The sequence below is a fragment of the Bidens hawaiensis genome, unplaced genomic scaffold, assembly GCF_021521415.1.
Source record: "Bidens hawaiensis isolate Kalapana, Puna unplaced genomic scaffold, B.hawaiensis_p1.1 tig00053517_1, whole genome shotgun sequence".
Classification (NCBI taxonomy): domain Eukaryota; kingdom Viridiplantae; phylum Streptophyta; class Magnoliopsida; order Asterales; family Asteraceae; genus Bidens; species Bidens hawaiensis.
In genome coordinates this window covers 1-13,130 of record NW_027499646.1, presented here as the reverse complement: position 1 = coordinate 13,130, position 13,130 = coordinate 1, and positions in this window count along the sequence as shown.

Here is a 13,130-nt window from a genome sequence, read left to right as displayed (position 1 = left end):
AGCTGAGCTCGAGCTTCAAAATCCATTCACGAGCTGAGCTCGAGCTTTGAAAATAGAGCTCGAAACGAGCCGAGCTTGAGCTCTGCGTAAGTTAAACGAGCCGAGCTCGAGCCTAGTCGAGCTCGGGCTCGTCTCTTTTGTACCCCTAAAAAGAAGCCTTGAGAGCCGAATCTCACCTTAGAACTCATTCTAGGCAATCTCACTCTATTGAACCATCTCGAAAATCCGTTAAATCCAAACCCCGCCCTAATCCATCACATCTCGAAGAAAGTGTCCATGAATCAAATGTTGATGGTGACATAAAACAAAAGTTTAAGAAATTAAAAATCGAAAGCAGCTCCTTTAAAGACTTCAAAAACTTTGGCTCGAAAGAATTCTATGGCGAAAAAGGCGCCATTGCTACGCTATGATGGTTACAAGAAATGGAATCAATCATAATCATAAGCAAATGCTCCGAGTAAGAGAAGATACAATATTCAGCTCAAAGGTTCAAAGGCGAAGCACTAGAATGTAGAATGGTGGAATAATCTCATCATGAGCAAGGGAAGGAAAGTATTGCACAACTTGATGTGGGAGGAGTTCAAGGAGATGATGCTGGCGAAGTTCTGTCCGATGCACGAGAATGATCAAATCCAAACAAAATTCCTTAGTCATAAAGTCGTAGGAATGAACCTCCGTGAATATAACACAAAATTCCATGAATATTGCCGAATTGTGCCCCAACTGGTGACCCCTGAGTCCAGTAAGGTTACCCGATACATTTGGGACTTCCGCGGGAAATCCGCGACATGGTAAGGTCTTACCTGCCTCAAACCGCCGACTCTGTAATGGAATTGACTGGGTACTTGATGAATGATATGATCCACAACAAAGAAGAAGATAAGAAAGTGGTGCCAACTCACGACCACAAAAGACAGGTGGAAACGCCCGATTCAAGAGTAAGGGTATAGACCAACGAAAAACCGGATTCAATTTAAACTATACCCAATGCAAAATTTGCAAAAAGTATCACAAGGGTAAATGCCACTTTTCTCCGTCTTCAACCACCACTGTTTATGACTCATGTCATAGACCTGGCCACACAACGGTCGATTGCTGGAAGAAGACGATGACTTGCTATAACTGCAAGGAGATGGGACATCTAAGCTTTAAATGCCCTAAGAAAAAACCCGCTGCTGGTGGTGCGGGTGGAAGTGGTCCGAAAAATGAAACAAAGAAGGGCAATGCTAGATTCTTCATGCTTGACGCTCCGAACAACGACCGACATACCGGAAACCATCACCGGTACGTCCTTAGTTAACAACACATATGCTAGGGTTCTATTTGATTCAGGTGCCAACCTAAGTTTTATAGATTATAGCTTTTGTAGTCTATAAAGCGAACCTCTAACGAAATTAAATAAAACTCTGAAACCGCTAATGGCGAAATTATTAAAATCTCCGAAGCCCTTGAAAACGGAAAAATCTTATTAGCTGGTTATGTTCTGCCTATTCAATTATTACCAATGACTCTTGCCGGTTTTGACATTGTACTTGGTATGGATTGGTTATCAAACAACCATACCGGTATCAATTGCAATAGCAAGACCATCGAACTTCGAGCCCCTTATAAACTAATCATTCGAATTGAAGGGGACTGATGTGCGAAAAGCTATATATAAATATTAATAACTAATTCATGCAATTCAACACTAAGTCTTAAATTTATAAAACCAAACAATCCTTACTAAGCTTCACACAAACGGCAAGTGTAACGGTCGCGTAGCAGCACGGTCTAATGGAAGTCCAGATGTCGAACACAAAGACACGTGAGAACGGCTCAGATAATTAACCCTAATATAGGTCCTGCCTAAATAATATATTTATTTATCTTAATTATTTAAACTACTAAACTTAACTTAACTAACGGTGAAACTTAATGGAACTAATGATAATAAGAAAACGTCTACCTAGGTAAGAATCAAATGACGGCTCAACAAGAAAATTGATTGAATGATCTCACAACACCGGTATCTAAAGATGACACAACTAAGGTTCCCTCAAGCTAGTTATATCACATCTCGGTCTCAATAACAAACCCTACTTACACTTAATTGATTAGACAAGTAAACCGGAAAACGATTACTAAGGTGTTCTAATGTTGACTCTCCTCTCGGACTCACCGACACTCAACCCTAATGGAAATGAATACTACACAACCGAGGATAGAGGAACAATTCCATTTAACACAAATTAGATCAACTAGTCGCTCAAAAACACAAACCCGACAAGAACCGAACTCGCTCTCGCGCAATCCTAATCCTAACATGCAAAGTCTATGAGACAACCCAAACTTCTTATCATCTCTCGGTCTCTAAGAAGGTGCTTACACACTAATTTTTACCAAAACACACTCAACAAAACCCTACGGTGATATCAATCGCAAACAAATTCTAAACACCAAGTAAAGAATCAAACAAGCAACAAATAATCAAAACAAATTCAACCAATCAAAGCAAGAGGTTTATGAAGTGTAATTAATAAAATTCCAGCCACTAAACAAAATCTAATTCAATATTAAACAAAACTTTACAATAGTAATTCAATTCTTTTGATCAAACAATCCATAAAACTCATCAAACCGAACAATTATTATCAAACCTTGGTAGAACTAAGAAGATTAGCCAAGCATATTGTTAGGACAGCAGCATATACTTATAAAAATCTTCATATTACTCATCCAAATCATAAGTAAACTCATTCAACAATCGAGTATAATAAAAAACAGCTCAATCCTTAACTCAATTGCAAAAGAAATCAAGTTTATGATAAAAAACAAGACAATAATGAAACTTAAATCGAACCAAAGTATATGATGATGGCTACTCTTGGCTGTGAAAAACACTTGTAATCTTGGCTGCAACACTCCTTTCTTCCTTGAACTTGAAGCTGCCAATCGGAAATCTCAAAAGCTAGGGTTTATATCTTTTGTCTTCTTTTCTCTTGCTGGCTGCTGCTAATTTCGGGATTATGGGGCTGATTAGGGTTTGTTTTAGTGTTGTTTATGGGCTACACAAATGAATATGGGTCGGGCCTTTAACTTGATTCTTCAATAATAGTGCATAAAAGGCCTCTAAATCTCTTTCAAAGCTCGGTTTCTTTCTCTTTAAACCCATAACCTACAAAATACATATTCATGTAAGATCATACTAAAACAAGTTAAAAACATTAAATATTATATAAATAAGTGATTAAAACAATGATAAATAGCGCGGAAAACTAGTGTGTTTTACAACACATCAGGGACAAAGACGCTGGCCAAGTTAGCATAATTTCCCTGATTAGGGCTAACAATTGTTTGAATCAAGGATGCTTAGCATTCATGGCCTACGTCACCAAAGAATCCAAACCAAATGAGATAAAGGACGTACCTATTGTCTCCGAATTCTCTGATATCTTTCCCGATGAACTGCCTGGTATTCCTCCTGATAGAGAAGTCGAGTTTAGGATCGATCTTATGCCTGGAACCATACCAATCGCCAAGGCTCCGTACCGTCTAGCTCCAACTGAAATGAAAGAACTCTAGAAACAACTTGACGAGTTACTCGAGAAAGGTTTCATCCGACCAGGTTCATCACCGTGGGGAGCGCCAATTCTATTTGTCAAGAAGAAAGATGGATCCATGAGAATTTGTATCGACTACCGAGCATTGAACAAAGTCTCCATTAAGAACCCATACCCCCTCCCTCGAAACGATGGTCTATTCGACCGACTTCAAGGCGCAAGCTATTTCTCAAAAATCGATCTTCGTTCCGGTTATCATCAACTCAAAATTCAATCAGAAGACATTCCGACAACCGCATTCCGAACAGGGTATGGACATTATGAGTTCACAGTCATGCCGTTTGGTCTCAGTAATGCCCCAGCCACGTTCATGGACATGATGAATCGTATGTGTAAACCATACTTGGATAAATTTGTTATCGTATTCACCGACGACATATTTATTCATTCTAAGTCAAAAGAGGATCATGTCTCACATCTCCTAATCTTGTTTGAAGTACTTAGAAACGAGAAGTTGTATGCTAAGCTCTCGAAATGTGAATTTTGGCTTCACGAAGTACAATTTCTTGGACACATCATAAACGTGAACGGAATTCAAGTCGATCCCTCAAAGATTGAAGCTATCTCTAAGTGGGAGATCCCAAAGTCGCCAACTGAGATCCGTAGTTTCTTAGGTTTGGCTAGATACTATTGTAGATTCATAGAAAATTCCTCTCGATTCGCTGTTGCCTTAACTTTTTTGACTCAAAAAAATATCAAGTATGAATGGGGAACCAAACAACAAAAGGCGTTCGATATACTCAAAAAAAAACTCACCCAAGCACCTATACTGGCCTTGCCAGAAGGTACCGAGGACTTTGCTGTCTTTAGTGACGCGTATCATTCCATTTTAGGATGCGTACTAATGCAACGAAAGAAAGTGATCGCTTACATCTCTTGTCAACTCAAGTTACACGAAAAGAACTACACAACTCACGATCCAGAGTTAGGCGCCATAATATTTGCTTTGAAGATATGGAGGCACTATCTCTATGGAGTCAAATTTGTTGTGTACACCGATCACAAAAGTCTTAAACACATCTTCGACCAAAAAGAACTCAACATGAGACAACGAAGGTGGATGGAAACGCTACTACGACAGTGAGATCGTCTATCACGAAGGTAAAGCCAACGTTGTGGCTGACGCCTTAAGTCGTAAGGAACATGAAAAGCCAAAAAGAGTTCGGGCGTTGAGACTAGAACTTCAAGTAGATCTAATCTACCAAATCTGTTTAGCACAACTCCAAGCAATCGAAGAAAATAAGATCTCCAATGAGAAACGTAACGGCACCATTGACTTGCTAGTTAAGGGTGACGATGGTATACTTAGACTGGGAAACCGGATTTAGGTACCAATCGTTGGAGACTTGCGTGAAAAGATCTTGAGCGAAGCTCACAAATCCAAATACATGATGCACCCTGGTAGTGACAAGATGTACCAAAATCTAAAGCCGAACTACTAGTGGAATGGAATGAAAAGGGACATCGCTTTGCATGTAGCAAAATGTCTAACGTGTTTGAAGATCAAGGTTGAACATCAAAAGCCCTCGGGATTGATTCAGTAACCCGAACTCCCCGTTTGAAAATGAGAATTGATAACCATGGACTTCATCACGAAACCCCCGAAACAACTCGTCAACATAATGCAATCGGGCTTATTGTGGATAGACTAACAAAATTCGCACATTTCATACCCATCAACGAAACTTACTCAATGGATACATTGGCACAAATTTATGTGAACAACATCGTTGCTTTGCATGGAGTGCCTCTGTCTATCATCTCTGATCGACACAATCGTTTTACGTCTCATTTCTTGAAAAGCTTCCAACAAGCGTTAGGCACAAAGTTAAACCTTAACACTGCCTATCATCCTCACACCGATGGGCAAAGCGAAAGGACAATTCAAATGTTAGAAGATATGCTCTGCGCTTGTGTGATTGATTTAGGCGGAAGTTGTGATGATCAGCTTTCCCTAATTGTATTTTCGTACAATAATAGTTATCACACAAGTATTCAAGCCGCACTGTTCGAAGCGTTGTATAGTCATAAATGTAGAACGCTGGTATGCTGGTTTGAAACTAGAGATAATCAATTATCTGGACCCGAGATAGTCCAAGAAACCACCGACAAGTCGAGAATGACTTAAGATGACACGAGACCTCCAAAAGAGTTACGCCGATGTCCGTCGTAAGCCGTTAGAATTCAACGTAGGAGATAGAGTGTTATTGAAAGTATCGCCTTGGAAATGACGTTCGCTTTGGAAAGAAAGGAAAGTTAAGTCCATGTTTCGTAGGAACTTTTGAAATACTCGAGCGAATTGGTACCGTCGTATATCGTTTGCGACTACCAGAAGAAATGAATTGGATACACTATGTATACCATGTCTCCAATTTGCGTAAATGTCTAGCCGATGAATCTTTGTCAATCCCTCTAAGAGATGTCGAAATAAATGAAAATCTAAAATTCATAAAATGACCAATACAAATCGAACATTTTAAAAAAAAAGAAATTAAAGAGACAAACATTGAAAATAGAAATTGGACTCATGAAGAGGCCCCGAGTATACTTGGGAACTGGAATCCGAAATGAAGAAAAAGTATCCCCACTTGTTCTAAGAAGCGAATCTCACGTACGAGATTCATTCCAAGGTGGGGAGGATGTAACATCGTGAAAACAACTGATCAAAATACCAAGTTTCAAAAGTCAAAGGACCAAAATGTAAAATCTGTTTTCCTGTCCCGTCGCGATACGCGACGGATCAGATGGCAAGCCTATCGCGTATCGCGAAAGGCTTATTCCAGACTCCAAGATTTGGGCGGTAGGTGATACACGATACCTTAAAGGACCAGCGTCAACGCGTAAAACGATGACGTGGTCTGACAGGTGTTGACACGTGTCCCGACACGTGTCCACACGTGGCACACCGTCCGCCACGTGTCACCACGTGGCATAGCGTATGCCACGTGTCACCACGTGGCAAGCCTTCGAGCTGTGTCATCAAGCCTAGTTGCGATACGCGACGTCCTTCTCTTAGGCCCATCGCGTATCGCGATCTAATAAAATAGTAATAAAAAATCCACAACCCATCACGCTACGCGATGGATCTTTTGCAAGACCTGTCGCGTATCGTGAAGGGTCACCGGGTCAGTGCCTATAAATAGGGCTCAAGCCCTCATTTCCCAACTCGAACCTTAACAACTCACTTCTGTCTCTAAAATACTCCCTCTATACCTCGAAATACGTGCAAACCCTCCTCGTAAACCGTGCCATAAACCGAAGTTTTCTCGATTTTCATGCCATAACCCGATGAAGTTATCTTGATAAACGTGGCGTCCCGAGAAGACCAGACATCCCGCCTTGAAGTGCGTGCCGACGTGTTGTGAAGATTTGGTGAGCCTCGATTTGCGTGTCAATGGTGTGTTGATCAAGAAGTTCGAGAAAATAAAGAAGCGTCGAAATGCTGCCCAAGTTCCTACGGTTTGTTAAGCAAAACAAGGTAGGCATAATGCCCGAATAAAATAATGATAATATAATAAAGTCTCAAAACCCTAAGTCGAGGATATACTCAATACTTCGAGAATAAAATAAAGAAAATATAACAAAGAACATATGAATAAGAAATATGTGATATAAAATATATCGTTTTTATTATTATTCTTATTATTATTTGAGTTTTCTTAGATAGTAATAACTAAATGATTAAAGTATACGTGTCTTGAAGAAGAAGAAACGCAGTATTAAGAAAATAAAGAAAGTTAAAATAAATGTTTTAAACTTGTACAAAAAAAGAAAGAAAGTATATTTTTAAACTAAAGGTTTAAATAAAGAAAAGTATTGAACTAAAGTTTCATAAAAGAAAATATAATCGAGGTAAAGATTATAAAAACAAGACTAAAGGTCTTAAGCAGGATTAAAGATTTGGTATTAATAAAAGGTTATACTTGTAATATAGGTGCGAGATAGCAAAGAATGGAAAGAACCAGTCAGTGTATTGAAGCTGATCATTTTAAGAAAAGGTGAATACGCCCCAACTTTATAAACTTTTATTAATCGAGTCAAATAAATAAATGATTACATGAGATTACGTATCTCTAAAACATTATAACAAAGTAATCGCTAGCCCTCGAGTTGTCGTGTACGTTTGTTTGGATCCTTACATATGTGATAAAAAGTCGGTGGGCACACCGCGCCACACCTGGTCATGAGCCTCCGCCACGATGGGTCGGACCTAAGTTACGTCCGAGTGAGAGTGATCATGTGAATACGGATGGTACCTAAGTAATGTCCGACGCTGCGGTGTTTGCCGCGGTGTCTCGTGTGAACTTGAATTTATAATTGTGTTTTGTTTTAAAGCTTGATTATTCCTAAGACACGATGGGCCGGACCTAAGTTATGCCTCGAGGGGTAATTAAGTAAAGAAAAATATTTTATGCGTCAGCTTATTCACCAGCATATGTTGCTGACGTATCTTCTAAACATTTTACAGGTAACGAAGGTTAGAAGCTTGGAAGAACGTAGTAATGGTAGATGATCTGATGGCTCAGATCTGTTGATAAAATTTTAAAATATAAAATGGTGGTTTGTAATGAACAAGTTGCTGACGTATCTTCTAAACATTTTACAGGTAACGAAGGTTAGAAGCTTGGAAGAACGTAGTAATGGTAGATGATCTGATGGCTCAGATCTGTTGATAAAATTTTAAAATATAAAATGGTGGTTTGTAATGAACAAGTAGTATTTGTAAAGCTTTTAACGGGTATTTTATAATCCCGTCTTTTGATATTTCTAAATAATAATGTTTTAATCCACGCTAAATATATTTTCCGCATTTAACCGTAACTCTGATTTATTTACAAATGTGGTGCCAACATATGTGTCATATGCCTAGGTCTTGGTCTGGGGTGTGACACATGACTAATTCAAGATTCTTCTTCATCAATCATCACCAGATTGCAACCGTCATCCGATCAACAAACGGTTCAACTAACCTAACAGCCCAACCTTTACCCTTCGTAGAAAACACCTGCAATTTTGATTGAAACATAATTAACTTGCAAAAGAAAAAGTAGATGTTTTATGAAAGTACATGATCCATATCATGTTAAGCATCATGTACGTGTAAACGATATGATTAGGATCGATAAACTATATTTGCTATACTATACGACATCGCGGAATAATATCATAAAGGAATAACAACACATTCACTAATAAGATTGATATATTGGTATAACACTTTCAGTACAAATCAGAACTGTTTCACTAAAATTGTTACAAAATGATAAACATGAAAGCATATATATACTACTACAGTGTCATCATAAAAGCTTTAGTCAACGTATAAGCTTATACGGCCGCATAAGCATGTACGCCCTAAGGCTTATACGCAACATAAAAAACTTTCTAATAATGGCATTTTCAGCCACTTATACAATACAAATGACACATTTAGCCCACTAGACCTAGCATTAGACATTAATGTTCTAACAAACTCCCCCTTGGATAATGCTAGATCTTAACTACAAACAGAATTCCTAATTTTGATTTATACTAACTAATGATATAGTAGACCTTGTTAATATCAACTTGAAAAGTTGGATATATAAAATTACCTATGGCTGCTTAAAAACACCCCAGGCACCCGAAGATCCAGTCTGTTGACATCGGTCGAATCTATAGTAGTGATGGTGAATAAAATTTTAAAGAAAACACCATCATAGATTCAGATCATCTATCCAATATACGGACATATAATATTATGGAAAATAATCTACCAACTCGCGGATATTAGACTTGAACAGAAACCTTGTGATCTTCCTTTTGTCCTTTCCTTGTAAATCCATGACCAAATCATCACTGTATCATCTTCCACCTCACCATCAGTTGTATCAGCAATCTTCATCTGCAACAAACTGAACACAGTTTAAAAAAAATATGATCTATAATCACCTTTAATGCAAACTGTTAAACTGTTTCAGCTTCAACACGTTAACAATCCAACTTCCAAAAGACTCATTCCAAAGATATATAACACATGCAGTGTAATATATGAGTACCAAAAAAAAAACAAAATTCATACCTTGATAGAGACAAACTAGTGGGAAAGATATATAAGGAACTAAAATGAACTCTATGAAATAATTTATGTTTTAGTAGTCTTAAGTAGAGGAGTACAACACATAAACTCTTCATTACTGACCATTAATACTGAACCAACCAGATTGTTGGCCAGCCTCGAGACATGTGCAAACAGTATACCCACTAGATTTTTCTAAAACACATTATATTCCAGTTTCCGTATAAGTTCAGATATAAATCAATGTATAAGACTATAAAACTTATACGCCGTATAACTAGGGCTGGCAATTGGGTAACTGTTAAAGACACGATAAGACCTGTTAATAAAAAAAGTGCGGTATGTGGTTTTTTTATTTTCTTAAATAATTGAAATTAGTAGGCTAGACTCCCTCGTTATCCCTTATTGGTACACAAAACTTAAAACTGCCTTATAGTCATGACATATAAAGTAGTTAAAATAGTCGTATTCAAGTTTGATATTTATGTTACGTGCGTCTCTTCTTACCTGTTAAACCTGTTAAGACACGAATTGCCAGCCCTACGTATAAATCATAATGACTTATACACCGCATAAGGTAATAACTTTATGCGTTCAAACTTAGGTCAAAACCATCTGGATAATTAAACAATGATAGACATGGATTTTAGGTTTAGCTTGTTCGGAAAGTATCGATAAGTATTAACGAACTTAAACCCTATGATTACAGATCAACATCAAGTCCAATTAGATCTAAATGTAAATGGTGCTGTTCACCGACATCAAAACACTTTTAGATCTATGATTCTGGAAAAGAATTATACCTTTTCAATCTCAAGTGATGTGCGGATCGACCACAAGAAATCTCATAAACCAATTATACGGAATCAAATGGACAAGATAAGGACATCGTGTATATTCTCTAGAAGCGGATAAGTTGAACAATAACGAACTATGGCGTATAACATCCGATATATATAGGAACCTTATACGCTCTTATAAGTGATTGACTTATACGTCGTAAATGTCGAATAGACTTATACGCTGTATAAGTTAATTACTTATACGTTTGTAATTTTCAAACAATTAAAATCTGACAAATTTCATACATACGATCCCGATCAAGTCCAAACTAATGACCTTGATGAATCCTTTTGAAATTTTGAAACAATTTTTCTTTTAAACATCCAATTTCACACAATTTTGAACTTAATCAAGCCCAAGTTAATGACCTCGATCAATTCAAGTTAAACAATCAAATCCCAGATTTTGAATAATTAATCAAAAATATCCGCACGATTCTTGGATATCCAGACCTGAATCACCATTAACCAAAGTCGAAAAATGAATTAGAAATGAACAATCTTTTTGGTTTAAGAATGTAAAGATGTAAACAATAAAAAATATATCAAACGAAACATAGTTTTGTGAGTTGAGCAAGGAATAATATTGATCAATCCGTTCCCACATCACGGTTTTTAGTTTTATTATGTCTGATGTTAAGCCGGTTATGGATATTGCTGTCCACTTAAACTTTTGTAACAAAAGATTCAGACAAATCAGTGATATGATTAAGGTTCAATTAAGCACATAATATCAGAACATGATCAGATTCTAATCTTGATTCAGGCTTATTTTGATTTTTACCATGTCACACCAACTTGACTTAAACCTTAGAACCAGCAGATCAAAACATTTTCAAAAGTTTAACTTTTGGCAATCATAGCAACAGTTTTCCAAAAAAAGGCATACCCCCGTTATCAAGAAATACACCAAGCTTCCTTTGCCAAAGATGAGTATGCACGATTCCATATGTTGGCTTACATACATTGTATTCCCCTGGGTTCCGTTTCTTAATAGTATTAAGACGCGCACAAGGGTGGAACAATGTATGGCTAACATTTTTGATCAAGTCAGTAGTGAATTTTTTACTTTTGTACATAGCGATCAAGTTTAATGACTTATCAGGAGTTCACTCTCTTGAGCATGATTTAAAGTATTCTTTTGAATACCTAAATGAAAACCGCATAAAGACCTCACGGTTCCAGAAACCTAATGCATCCCATCAATACAGGATTTAAGGCCATAAAACTATACACCATTGAAATGTAGACCTTGTACTAGACACTTAAACACTTTATAAACACTTTATTTTTTGGTGATCTACTAAAACATAAGGCTTGAGTATGACATGCTATTACATTTCTGCCTTCATTACCAAGACTTTTGCTAGAATACTAACCCATGTTTCAACATGGCAATTTATGTTTATATCACCTATTCCGTTACTTGTTTGTCCAAAAGCCTACCCATACACCGAACATTAAGCAATAGAATTTTATTCCTCAATTTATCGGATTTGGAACAAGACAATCAATGTACTATCATATTCCTTTTATGCTTCAAAACTCATTTTGTGGAGCAATTTTCTATTTATTTTTTTGCATTTTATACATTTTTCAATGTTTTTGGCTTTTATATTTTTTCAAATCTTTTTGGCTTTTATATTTTTTCAAATGTTTTTGGCTTTTAAGAATTTTAAAATGTTTTTGCATTTTTCCAAACCCATTTCTCCCCCTAAAATAAAAAACCATTTAAAGAAAATATTTACAAAGAAAATTTGACCTGGTGAACGGTTACTCGAAGTTCGGAATCCATAACCTCGGTATCACTCACTTTCCCACCGCCCATAGTCTTTATACCGTTAAAGCCCCAACAAATACAAAAATCTGTTTTTATCAAAAGCTTTAATAAAAAAGATCAGCCTTTTGTTCGTCGGTGTGAATTTTGTCTATAGTGATCAACCTCTACTCGTAACAATCACGGATGAAGTGATACCGTATGTCAATATGTTTTGTTTTCGAGTGACTTACCGGGTTTTTAGTTATGGAAATAGAAGCAGTATTATCTACAAAAATAGGAGTAGTAAGAAAATTCAAACCGTAGTTGCGCATTGGTTATGTATCCACAAAACCTGGGAACAACAACTAGAAACAGCTACATATTTGGCTTCACAGGTGGACAGCGACACAGTCGTCTGCTTCTTACACTACCATGTCACCAATCTACTACCAAAGAATTGACAGCTAGCTGTGGTAGATTTGGCGTTAAGCTTGCAGCTTACATAGTCAGAATTAGAAAATGCTCTAATCTCTAATACATCATTTCAAGGATACCCAATACCGTCCCCAGGATCCCCCTAAAGTGTCACACCCTAACCTAAGGCGGAAATGCCGGGGCGTGAGCTGATTGTCACATCTCTCAAGGTTACTATCATGCAACATTATAAGTTTCAATATCTATTAAGCAAACTCCAAATAAAACAAAAGTCATACAATATCCAAACAAAACAATAGTGTACCAAACATTCAAAATCATAAATAATATTGTCTCATTAAATTTCCTTCTAGAATAACTCCTTAGGTGAACTTCTAACTTTAATTACTTCACATCACACGGTAAGGGGTAGTGTGGTTGTTGTGGTGTAACCT